Raw genomic sequence first — 14,028 nt, 5'->3', positions numbered from 1 at the left:
TATGTCTGACTGTTTCATTTCTTTGTGTCTCTGCTCATGTGTTCCTTCTGCCTAATGAATCATTATATACTTTTTAACACCCGACACAGCTGACACCTCGTCTGTGGCATAGCCCAACTTTCTGTAGGCAAAGTTCAGCACTCTTTCTTTGTCATTTCATGTATCCCACGGATTTTATTGAATACCTGTCCCTTTTAGGCATTGTAATGAGCATTGGATGTGATGGGGAGAAGGAGAGATGGTCCCTGCCCTTGTGGGGTTTATAGTCTAATGGCAGAGATGGACATTGGTCAGATATTCCCACAAACAAACATAAAATTACAACAGTGATAATAACTATGAAAAACAGAAAAGGGCACAGGGTTAGCCCATAATAGGAGAATTTGACTTGTTAAGAGAGTACGGGGGAGACACTCACCAGGGAGGTGCGCTTAAATGGAAATGGAATGACGAATTCACCGGGTGAGAGAATTGAATTGTAGGTAGAGGTAACAGTGTGTATGAAACCATTATGTTAGGAAGGAATTTGGGATTCTAGGAGAGGAAAAGGTACTTTGGGGTTCCTGAATGGGTCTGAAAATTAAACTGACAAAGACAGATGGACAGGAGGAAATTGCATACACTTATTTAATGTAAGTTTTATGTGACATGGGAACCTTCTTCATAAGGAAACGACCCAAAGAAATGATTAAACCTGAATGTTTTTGTTCTAGGTTTGAGTGGAAAGCTGTAGAAAGATATGATAGGGCAAAGAGTATGAGGTAAGTGTGGTAAACTGGGAAAAACAAGGCCTGTTCATTTGGATTCTTCCCATTGTCCGTCCATCTTGGAGACAAGAATGTTCCTTTCCCATGGGTACAGAGAGGGTACCTCTCACATGAGGGGCTTATGATCTGCTTCAGGGGAGAAGCATGGGGGAAGGTCAGAGAGACCTTGCTTCTGCTGTTTGCTTAGACTCCTTCAGCTTAAAATATTCAATATGCCGAGATACCATATTTTGGGTAGCATGTCCTGAAGCCCATCTGAATACATGAAGGAATTGAATAAAGACCAGGTTCAGTGGGGACATGGGTGGGCAGATAAGGTAGAGGATGAGGCGGAAGTAACTAGAGACTGGACACTGAAGAAGCTTATAAGCTGCGTGAAGGAGGGTTCTTTTCATTCTAAGAGGAATAGAAAGCCATTTAAAATGAGACAGAAGATCATGATCAGGGTTGTTGTTTGTTTTTTAAAAGAATTCATCCTGGCTACAGTGTGAAGAATGAGCCTGAGAGTGAGCTGAGTGGATAATGGTAGACTTGTTGGTTCAAATAAGAGAGACAGATGCATTGAATTAGGGTTGTGATAATAGGGATGAAATAATTCATATTTAGGATTAGGTAGAGGGAGAAGCGGTATGGAGGCTGGTCCCTGTGTTCCAGATGGATGACAAAGCCAGTCATGGAGATTAGGAACACTAGAAGAAGACTAGTTTGGACAGAGTTTGAATGTGAGGTGCCTTGGGGATATCGAGGAGGAGTCAGCTCATTGTGTCTTAAGTGTATTTCTATTGCTTCACATAGTCTGCATTATAATTACTTTTGTGTGTGTTTCTTTTTATTAAACTGAACTTTTTGAAGGAATGGAGCAGCATTTACGTTATTATTAATAATATTCATGTTTGGGTCCCCAGTACCTATTACTATAATTTATACATAATACTTGTCCAGTAAATGTTGGTGAATAAATGATCTAACTGACCCCCAAAGCCCACACAGTTTCTCCCACATCGCTAATAAGGGCAAGAAAACACTGGAAAGGCAAGCTGGCACTCAATTGTAGAGTGTTTTCAATCCCTGGCTAAGAAGTTACATTATGACACAACATGTAATTAAACCTTAAGTTTACATTTACTCTCCAATTCAACCTTTCTTTCAAGTAGTGCTTTTGTTATTTTTAAGACCATATAATGTTTACTCAAGGGACGTTCTCTCCTAAGTAAATCAAAGCCAGCCAAGCTACAAAAAAAGCAGAGAGATCATATTTGGAAAATGAACTATGCCTTTACGTTACAGGGCTAAATGAAATTAAAATGAATCTGCTGGAGAGGGTTCGCAGATACAAAGGAAATGTAACCAGGCCTATGTGTTTTTTCACTCTCTTTTCATTTTATATTGGAGGTTAGCATGCAGTCATTAGGGCAGATCTGGAGAGGGACTCAGACATTTACATGATCCGTTACTGGGTTATTTTCACAGCATGGATCTGAGGGGATTCAGGAGGAAGGGCTAGCACGATTTCTTGGAGTCAGAGCGATAAAACAGTAATTTGAATCTGTCGAATTTAGTAGCAGTCATACAAACAGCCTCTATCTAGAGTGAAACCAAGCAAAGTCTATAAATGCCCTGTATCGTGTTTGGGATGTGGGCCCCCTACAACTGGCTTGTGCAAGGCCTTGTTTGAACTGCTTGTGCACGGTGGTGCATGGTGTGGTTTCAGTTTCAGTAACCCAGACGAGAATGAGAATTTTTTGTACTCTAACCCCGAAATGGGATAAATCATCCCTTATTGTTTTATTAGGAATCTATACAGCTGACCCTCGAACAGTATAGGTTTGAACTGTGTAGGTCCGTTTTAAAAAAAAATAAATCTGAAACAGTGCTGTAATTACATTTTCTCTTCCTTATAATTTTCTCAATATTTTTTTTCTCTAGCCTACTTTATTGTAGGAATACAGTATAGAATACATATAGGATACAAAATATGTGTTAATTGTTTTATCAGTAAGGCTTCTGGTCAACAGTAGTAGTTAAATTTATGGGGAGTCAAAAGTTATATGTGGATTTTTTACATTTGGGGGTTGGCACCCCTAACCTCTGTGTCATTCAAGGGTCAACTGTATTTCTTAAGGCCCTATACCTATCTCACCCCCACACGAAATAGGCAGATAACTGGGACCAAAGTGTGTATTTTCCCTCTTTCTATGCATTTTTGTGTGATTCATTTTCTTTCTTCGTAAGATTGTATGACCCCTCTCTAACGTAAGCAGAGGGGATAGTGGTTGGCTTGAATGAGTCCAGAGTTTCTTCCTGTAGACGCTAAAGACGAGAATCAGAACAGAGAATCATGTGACTGGTGGTCCAATCATATCGATTTTAATGACTGGCTGTGGCGAGAACTACTAAATACAGCTACAGACTCTGAGGCCAGGTCTACACCGTGCAAAGTGCAGACCTGGCAGCTCTCCAGTAACTTCGGGCCACAAAGTTGGCCACGCTGAATAAAGTCTTAGAACTGTTGGTGTTCACATTAAGAAGCTTAGTAGAGTGGTTAAGAGCCCAGGATCCAGAATCAGACTGCCCGGGTTCATTTCTTCCCTTAGCTACTTCCTAGTGGTATAACCTTGGCCCTCCAGCTATACGTAACTCTTTGTTTCTCAGTCTTCCCACATTAAGATGAGGTTAGTAATATAGTTACTGTGCAGGGCTATTGGGAGAATTAAAGGCATTCATATCAGTGAGATGCTTTCAACAGGGTCTTACACACGGTAAGTACTAAATAATTTCTAGCTACTGTTATTACATTAGCAAGATGCTTAAGATGTGGGCTTTGTAGAGACAAAAGATGTGTGAAAGCAAGATCCATGCAACTCTTGGTGAAATGTAAAGAATTTTGAACTTTTTGGTGAAGCACTAACTATACATCGTCTCTTGACCTTTGAAACTGAATTATTTTAGAGACTGCTTTCTATAAATACTCTCTGAAAGTATTGCAAGTATCAAAAAATATTCCAGAGGGGCGCCTGGGTGGCGCAGTTGTTGGGCGTCTGCCTTCGGCTCAGGGCGTGATCCCAGGGTTCTGGGATCGAGCCCCACATCGGGCTCCTCTGCTGGAAGCCTGCTTCTTCCTCTCCCACTCCCCCTGCTTGTGTTCCCTCCTCTCGCTGGCTGTCTCTCTGTCAAATAAATAAACAAAATCTTTAAAAAAAATATTCCAGAGAAGTTGAAGATATAGGTGTCATTTAGTGAAGGGTAAAGACCTCAAGACAATTCAGTTTGGTGAAGAGAAAGGCAAAGGAAATTTACCTGGGTGAAATTGGAAATGGGTTTATTAACAATTATAATGATATCAACTGTTTATTGAGTGTTTACTATAAGAACTTTAATTTCACTTAATTCTTTAATTTTGCTTCATTTTTTAAAAAGATTTTATTTATTTATTTATTTGAGAGAGAGACAGAGCATGAGCGGGGGGTGGGTGGGGGGCAGAGGGAGAGGGAGAGAAGCAGACTCCCTGCTCAGTGGGGAGCAGGGAGTCCACCTTGGGACTTGATCCCAGGACCCTGAGATCATGACCCAAGCTGAAGTCAGATGCTTAACTGACTGAGCCACCCAGGCACCCCTAATGTTGCTTAATTTAAAAAATTATTTACCTTCATTTAATTCTCACAAAATTTCACAAAGTATTATCTCCATTTTATATATAGCTAAATTGAGGCCAAGAGATGTAATGTAGCTTTCTAAAGTTCCAAAGCTGTTTAATACCAGAATCTGGATTTGAACCCAATTATGATAAACTGGAAAGCCAATATTTTTAACCACTATGATTTCTTTCTCTCTCTATGCTATTATATATATTAATAAGGATCATCAGTATGGCACTTAAAGCACTTTAAAAGCCCTATGGGGGGTGGTGCCTGGGTGGCTCAGTCAATTGAGCAACTGACCCCTGCTTTCAGCTCAGGTCTTGATCTCAGGGTCCTGAGATGGAGCCCTGAGTCAGGCCCTGTGTTAGGTCCTATGTAGGCATGGAGCCTGCTTGGGATTCTCTCTCCCTCTCCCTCTATGCCCACTCTCTAAAAAAAAAAAAGAAGCCATGTGAGTTAAGTATTCTTTAAGTCCTGATTTTACAGGTAGGAAAGTGGAGGCTTAATGGAGCCGACTGACTTTCCCAGGATGATTCAGTTACTGCATACCCCATTTGTAAGCCTCCAAAATATCTAATTTATCCACAACCATCTAGCATTAGATATGCTTGCCAATTCCATATTTACCACGGACCCAGTGGGCGGATGTAGGGAGAAGGAGATGCGACAGAAACACCAGTGGGAAAGTGATTCAAGGAGGGCAGGCAGCAAGTGGAGAGAATGCAGAGCTGTAACTATCCTGCATTATCTCTGCAAGGTAGAAATATCTAACTTGGTTTTCACGTTCTCTATGACCTGATGACTAACTCCTTTTATTTTCTGTTTTTCGCTAATGATGTCAAAATTATAACAGAAAATATTTAAGTTAGACTTTAGTAAAAATATTCTCAGTGTGTGGGTGTTAAAATTCTAAGGGGTTATAGAGACCTGCTTTCCCCGTGAGTTTGTAAAACATGATAGTCATCCTATGTAATAGCATGCCATATTTCAAGAAAGCATCATTAGGGTCAGAACATTCAGCTATTTTTTTTAAAGATTTTATTTATTTGTTTGAGAGACAGAAAGAGAGAACAGGGGGAGCAGCAGAGGGAGAAGGAGAAGTGGGCTCTGTCCTGAGCAGGGAGCCTGATGCGGGGATCGATCCCAGAGCCCTGGGATCATGACCTGAGCCAAAGGCAGATGCTTAACCAACTGAGCCACTCAGATGCCCCAATGGTCAGCTTTTGATAAATATTGTCAGTAAGTCCAATAGATACTGCATGAGTTAGCACATTTCTTTAAACACAGCAAGCAGATCATGGGTTGTTTTTAGTTTGGTTTGAATTAGCAGCAAATCATTATACTGTAATTGGGAACTTGCCAATGAGATGACAACCAGAGTTAGGACCTGCCAGTGATCACTGTTATCTGTGGTGATGGCTTTATATGTGCATTCCTCTTAAGATAATTAAGATATTTGTATCCAGAAAATGGAAAAGTGCCTATCTTAATGTATTTTATCTATAACACCTACATAGAATGCAGACTTTTTTTTTTTTTTGAGAGAAAGAGAGTGGGAGAGTGTGTGCATGAGCAGGGGGGTGCAGAGGGAGAGAGAGAATCTTAAGCAGGCTCCACACTCAGCGTGGAGCCTGATGTGGGGCTCGATCTCAATGACCCTGAGATCATGACCTGAGCCAAAATCAAAAATCGAACACTCAACTGACTGAGCCACCCAGGTGGCCCAAGAATGCAGACATTTTAACAGGCGGAGTATGAGATCAGGATCTTGGGGAAAAAAACCCGTATTAATAAATCTTTCATTCAGTCTTTCTTCCTCTCTGTATCCAAAAAGTACCATTGAGAAATAGCCCATGGATTGGAAATTTGCCTGCTATAAATTCATTCATTCATTCACTTATTCATTAGATTTATTTCAAACAGCTATCAAATATTAGATACTGTTCCAGGTGCTGGGGAGTGAGTGAAACAGACAAAAGTTTGTGAGTTCATGGAGCTAATATTCTAGTACAGAGACAGTTGGCAAACAATATGAGTAGGTATGTTAATGGGATATAAGATCATTGTAAGTGCTATGAAGTAAAAAAAAAAAGGAAAGGAGATATGAAATATTTGGGAAGGTGAAATTTAGATCAGGTGGACAGGGAAGGTGTCAATGAGAAGCGAGTTTTGAGTACAGACGTGAATGAAATGAGGGAACCAGCCTTACAGGTTTCTGGGGGGAAGAGCATTTCAGGCAGAGAGAACAGCAACAATAGAGGTGCCGTGGGAGGAGCAGCCTGACAAGTTTGAGCAAGGAGGACCCTGACATGGGAGCACAGTGAGCAAGAGGAGGGGTATGGGTGATGGGTTTACAGGTTCTGTGGGGCCCTGTAAGTCAGAGTTTGTAGAATTTGACTTCCTATCATGCCAAAGGCAGGTGAGTGTGGGCAGAGAGGAGCTGTTTTGGAACATGCATGGATGAGATTCTTTTCATTTCAACTGATGTTTATTGAATACCAGCCACATGGCGTGCACTCTGCTATACTCTGGAGGCCTAAAGAAGAATGATAAATATATTTCCCTTAAGTTATTAAGTCTGGTAGAGAAGATAGAAAAGTTAAAACCCCTTAAAAACACTGCACTCTCAACTTCCTTCTTTCAAGTGAGAGTCTTACACAGGTCTGGCCCAGCCATATTTTTCCTAGAAGCTGAGGGAAGGCTCACAGTGATACATCATGAGACCCCCCTCTCTCAGCAGGATGGAGTGACTGCCCATTTCCTCACTTTCCCACCTGCCACACACCTCTCCGGAGAAGAGAAGACGCCGTTAGCTCTCCAACATTTTAGATTGGCATGCACAAGTGGCAGTGTATTCCATCGCCTTGAAAAGGTTCTTGAATGTTCTTGAAAAGTTGTAGATAAATTGAAATTGGGTCCAAGTGAGCCCTATTCAGGGTGAATTCCAAGTCATCAGTGATGCCAATAAATCTATGACTTATCTTGTGAAATGAAAAAGCACCTCACATTGGTTCAGTAAGGCTAAACTTTCTCACCCTGCTCAGTAAGAGATAGCCGTAATTAGACACCTCGGTCTGGGAGCACTAATTGCTTTCAGCCTTGCCCAAGTTGCTGCGTAGCAAGAGCATAAGATCTTTCTGGCTGACAGGCCAGTACTGCCTTCTGCATCCAGGTCAGGGGCATATTGATTCTTTTCTTCTTGGTTATTCCTGGTTGTTTTCTTCTACCTAGCACTTAGTTACCGTTTCATACATCAAACTGGCAGGAAGCTTCAAATTTTAACCCTTTGTCTTTTTGGGGTGCCCTGTAAGGCAAGATCTCTGATCTGTGTGGTGAGCCTTATCTTTAAGTATTGTTAGGGCTGCCCCTCTCTTTGTCCAAATTCTTAAAGGGAGGAGTAGCAAAGGAATTCCAGGCATCTTTAATCAACCACGGTTTGCCCTCTAGTAACAAACTATATTCTTCCCAAATGAAAAATACTCTCATTCCCTCCCAAGGCCCCCAGAAACTTTTCCCATTGTAGTGTTGGTGTAAACGTTAGGATTTTCTCATCAAAGTCAGATTCACACATGGATGGGGCTCCCCAGAGGGCAGTTCCTTGAAAATGGTTTCTCTTAATCTGAAGACCTGTGAATTAAAGAGATAAAGCTATTGCCCCACCCACATCCCCCACTCAATATACAGGGTGTGCAGGGGTAAAATGACTGCTGTACACACTGGCATGCAAAATGGGGGAGGGGGAGCTAGGAGGTACGCAGTTGTTACTGAACTATAGCAATTCTGAAATTGAGCAGGTCACATGCTGCCAGTTCCTTGCTTACAGTCCAGGCCTGCTGCCTGAGAATGATTCTCTGAGGTCTGGTCTCTACCGTTTGATACCTTGGTTCCACCTTTGAGTCAGCCTTCATGAAAAAAAAAAAAAAAAAGAAATAAGGCCCATGTTTGCAACTGAATAGTTTTGTCAGCCTGTTTCCTGCTGGTAGAGGGTTGGGAGTCTAAAGGCCTCTTTTCATTTTGTATTGTCTGTCTTAGCCCTTCTGATACAATTCTCTTAAAAACATATGGATTTCCTGTGACTTATTGGCATTTACTCTGTTAGTCAAGTCTCACCTACATATCCCTCCAAGACACAGGCTGCTTGGTCTTGAGTCATGTGTGAGGCTAGTACACAGAGTAACACCTAAGAGGCTTAGAAGTTCCGTTGTTTAACAGAGAGGGTTTATGAAACTTGCTTTTAGAACCTTAAAAAGCCCTTTTTAGAGCTGAAAATTTCTGTGGGGCACCAGCTCACATCATTCTGAGGTCTTAATACAGACTCTAGGATTGATCTTTATCTCGATACAATTAAGCATTTCTTGCTTGGAGAATCCTTTTTCGAGAGAGACTAGAAATGAGAAACCATTTCTTTTGAAACCCAGCAAATCCTGGATCTAAACTCCACTAAAAAAAATTGAACAGTATTTTCTTTAATCCATTTCTGTCTTCTTGAATTTTATTAGAGGTGGCTAGAAGAAGCCACCTAGCACTTTCAACAATCTGCCCAGAAATCTTAGTCATATCCTTAAGATCATTAAGTACTGTTTTTTTTTTTTTTTCTGTTTCCCACATCATTCGAGGCAAGGGTTTGATAACTGTTCTGCCCATATTTAATTCAGGTGCCCTTTTCTGCAGCCTCCCACACATTCTCCTGTCCTAGTTCCCATCTTCACGAGGCCCTTCCAGCTTTCACTACCCATCTCCTTGAGGCCCTAACAGCCAGTGTTTGCCACTTGGTCCCAAAGTCAATGTAACACATCTTAGATTTTTTTAGATAGAATCCCACTTCTGGAAACAAATTTTACTTCAGTTGTATATGGCTATATGAAAACTCACCCCAGAACTTAGTGGCTTAAAACCATCACTTTATTTTGCTCATAATTTTGTGGATCTGGAATTTGGAAAGAGATTGGCTGGATAGTTGGTGCTTGGGGTCTCTTCCGAAGTTGCAGTCAGTTGTTGGTTAGGGCTGTGGTTACCTGATGTAGCTGAACTCCAGGTGGGTCACTCACAAGGCTGACAATTGATGCTGGCTATTGTCTGGGAGCTCAGGTGGGGCTGCCAACCTGAGCATCCATATATGGCTTCTCCTTGTGTCATGGCTCCTCACAGCATGGCGGCTTGATTCTAAGAGGGAATGCCTTGAGAGAGAATGTTCCAAGAGATCCAGAGAGTGGCTGCAAAGTTTCTTATGACTCAGCTTTGAAAGTCCCAGAATGTCATTTTTGGTGAATTCTAACAGCTCAAGTGTAATGGATGGAACTATTATCCTTTCAATGAGAAAAAGAACAAATAATTTGTGGCCCTCTTTAATTTCCCACATTGATTCTCAGAGCCCTCCCAAACCTCTCTCCTTTTGGGGAGATATTGGTGACATGTGTGCTTTCTGAGAGCCAGTATCTGGAAATTTGGGAGCTTGTTCAGGGGAATCTGTGGTCTAGGGCCAGTGCATAAGGAATTCCAATCCAGAGAAGTCTTCTTGCTGGAAGCTTTTTGCCCTGAAAAAGTAAGTTTATGAAATCTTGCAAAGCTTTACAAGATGCCTTCTTTCTTCTGTGGCTCATTCATATTTCCTGTATTTTGAATGCCATGGACTAATCTGTACATAAATGTTGATATTGTGTGACTCCTTGTCGGAATGGTCCATTTGTTCACGTCAGCTGGACAGTCTGTCCTATTTTATAGTCTTCACCAGGACTCAGTGACCTTTTAAGAGTAGTGTATCAAAATCTTGACCTTTTGTTTTGGAGAGCTGGGTGCTAAGAAGGCTGGAGTGGTGAAACACTGTGGTTGTACCCCCTGTATGAGGGGGTTTGGCAGGCTCCTGAGCTTATGCTAGCCATGGAGGCTTACTGGCACTCGAGATGTATGTTGGAGGGGGTGAAAGGCAGCCCAGGGCACTTTCAGTAAACCTTTGTCTTTGTCAGACGTTGTGCCATCTTGGGCTCCTGGTCCCCAGTGACTGAGTTCCATCCTACTTCTTAAAAGAGGACTTAGCCCTAGAATACTTCTTCTATATGGCTGCACACTTGGAGCAAACAATAAAGAAAATTCAGGACTTTTCTGAAGCATGCTGGACATTTGACCTCTAACCTCAAGTGAGATTCAAGACAAGACGTGAGTGGAAGCAGGGCTGACGCCAGCAGGGATGAGACTAAAGCCAGGAGTCACTTGGGCAAAATTCATGATCAGCCTTATGCAATGGAAGCTGAGAAATCACAGCCAAAATCAAAGTCGGTGATTCCCTGTGGTCAACAATAAGCTAGGTTTGGAGGATGAGATGAAGAAAGGGGCAAACAGGCAGGTGTTTGTCATGGTTAGGACAAGCTGAAGTTCTGTGAATCAGGAGGGCAACGTGGTGAAAAACAATCACAATTTGGAAGGCCAAATGGACAAGTGTAGGTGATTTGAAGGGACTTCCTTGCCACAAGTGTGGCATCGTGGTTTCAGCTCACTCTGATCAACTGATAATTGCTTTCCAGAGTGATATGTTGAGAACAAGTCAGGCCATGGTCGGTATGTGCGTGAAAGGGTGCCATCACTGATGGCCAGTGTCTGTCACGGTGCCGAGACTGGGTGGTGTCACCTGTGGCCAAGCTGATGAAGAGGAGGCTGGCACATGAACTTCAGGATGTGATCTTGGAAAGCCCTCTAGTGAGCAACAAAGTAGGCGAAGTGAAGTGGCTTGAAATTAGAAACTAATTGAACAAGAATGATTTACCCTTTAACAAGGTCACAGTTCATGTATCTGAACTTAAAGACCCTTCATGATGGGTCTGGAAGCCAGAAATTAAAACTTCCCAGAGTTTACTAACACCAGAGCTATTCATGAACTATGGCCATGTAACCACTGGCCTTTGGGATTTTTTGGCCTTTTCTTCCACTGATGTTTTTAATTTTGCTAACCTCACCTGTCTCTGTCCCCCATTTTTTCTTGATCATTGGATGACTTGGGATTTCTTCATTTATAGTACTTGGTTCCTTCTGCTATGAGGGCAGGTGGGTGAAAGCAACCTCCTCTAACAACCTGCAGGGCAGGGGTGTGTCTGCTGATATTGGGAAATGTGTAGTTTCAGAAACTATGTTAAGCAGGTGTTGATACGGCACCTGGAGAGAGTATTCCCTTCCACCACCGTTAAAAAGTGAGAATGTTTGCTATTCCCAGGCTCCTTTGATGATATATCCAGAACTACTGGGTGTTTCACCTAGGTCAGTCTGGAGCATAAGCAAGCAAACATATCTGAATGTATTTGACTGTAAGGAAAAGAAAAAGGACCTTGGCTTTGTACTTCATGCCTGGGCTTACGATGGTCTCTGGATCTGGACCTGTAGGTGTTGAAAGGGAGTATATGGAACGGAGTGTAGAGTTTGTAGCCAATTTCCTTTGTGTTTTAGCTCAATAGCCTTGTAAAGCAGCCTCGCATGGCATCCAAATGAAAGGAAATTCCCATTCCATGCCATAAATTTCTCTTGGAATGTTTTCTTCACTAATTTATGCACATTCATTCTTGAACACCTGGGTGGGAAAATCAAGCTGATACTCAGCTCTTGTGCGTTTGCTGTTGTCCCAAATCTATCTGCTGGGTTAAGTCCTTGTCTTTTAGATTATCATATTATATTTTGGGGTACAGGCTAGCAGATATCATATGCCCATGCAATCTGTTCAAAATAAATTACTCTAATCATTTTTTTAAAAAAAGACCCATTTGATTTAATTATCAGAGTTCTGGCCAATACCATCAGAGAGCTATCATGAACTATGGAAGTCCATGTGGTAGAGCAATTATATTTGTAGGAAGAGATTTTGAGGATGAGTGGGATTTTGACAAAGAGAGATGTCGGTGGAGTTTGAGAGGGAATCAAAGGTTTGGACATAGTGGCCATCATATCTGGTTTTGTTTGAATAGGTTAAGAGTCTGTGTGGTAAAGAATTAGGACAAAAGCCAGGAAAGATTTTTAAAAATTGTGGAGAGATTTGAATGTCAGTTTGGGTATTTGTTTTTAATATGGTAAGTTATGGGGAGGTACTGAATTTTTTAAAGCATAGCTGTAATACTATCAAGAGTTGGGAACGACATGCTTTAAGTAGAGTTCATCTGACATAGGCCACTCTGTTTATGAAGATTTTTATCTATATAAGCACATAAATATGTACATATAAATTTCCATAGCCAAAGGAAAAGGCTGTATTTTATGGCATAAAATTATATTTTTTTGGCTCTGACTCAGCAGTCATAAAATCTAACTATTTCCAAGCATAAGAAAGATGGAAAACACTCTTTATAACATCTTAAATAATTGTGTGGAGGCCAATCCCATGGCCCTTGTGCGTAAGTAGCTCACACTGAATTTTAGGGGAGTTTTTAAAATACATTTCAGCATTAAGTTTGGGCCTAGAAACAGACCGTATATCTAATAGGTAACTTCTCAGTGAACTTCCAGCCCTATTACCTACAATGAAATGTTCATATGTGCATTTAAATGCAACTATTAAGAAGAACTTGAACTTTTTCCTATGTCTGTTGACTAATAAAACAAACTTTCCAAACTAAGCCCAAAGGGAAAAAAGTACAATATCTATGTATAGCTTGCAGCTTCCGGGTTAAAGGAGATGGTTAGAAATCACGCAGGACTCTCTATTAAGGAAGCATTGGTATTTGATCCTGTCATGCAAAAGTTATGGTCGTGCTTTGAATGCTGGGTAATGTCATCACTAATAAAAATTAGTGTGACCTAAGCTGTTAATCCAAGACAGAAAAGTTGGAGTCATGCAGAATCTTACCAAGTGTTCTTAGGAAGACAAGACTTGAAGTACAGTAGTGGCCCCTTATCTGTGGGATTCGCTTTCCGTGGCTTCAGTTACCTGTGGTTGACTGTGATCTGGAAGCAGATGGGCTTTTTTTCCTGAGGAATCATTAGGAAATCAGCAGTAGCCTAGCACTGTGTCACATCTCACTGACCTCATCACGTAGGCATTTGGTCATCTCACATTGTTGCAAGAAGAAGGGTGAGTATAGTACAGAAGGATACTTGGGGTGAGAGAGAGACCACATTCACATAAGTTTTCTGACAGTATTCTAACTGTTCTATTTTATCATTATGGTTGTTTATGTCTTGCTGGGCCTGATTTATAAAGTAATCTTTATCACAGATACATATGGATAGGAAACCAGTATATATGTAGAGCTTGGTACTATCTGTGGTTTCAGGGATGCACGGGGGGGTCTTGAGACATACTCCCGCAGATAAGGGGAGACTGCTATACTTTTACTGACTTATCATTAACTTTTCTGATGTAACATAACACAGAGGCAAGGTTTTCTTGCCTTTTTTTTTTTTTTTTCAAGTTTCAAGATTAAGCCAGACTCTAAACATCAGCCAGGGGATATTGCGATTAGTCAACCCTTGAGTTCTGCTGTAGTATCTTTGCCTAGTTTGCAAAGCATGAATATATGGAAAGTGATCAGTCTAATAAATACATCTAGATCTTTTAAGACTGTCTTAACTGCTCTAGTTTTTTAAATTTCTCAGTTCCAGGTAGGTGGGTAAACTGAGGGAGGAGAGACAAGTTTTTAAACCCTGATAGG

The sequence above is a fragment of the Ailuropoda melanoleuca genome, chromosome 8, assembly GCF_002007445.2.
Source record: "Ailuropoda melanoleuca isolate Jingjing chromosome 8, ASM200744v2, whole genome shotgun sequence".
Taxonomy (NCBI): Eukaryota; Metazoa; Chordata; class Mammalia; order Carnivora; family Ursidae; genus Ailuropoda; species Ailuropoda melanoleuca.
Note: the sequence above shows the minus strand (reverse complement) of the source record.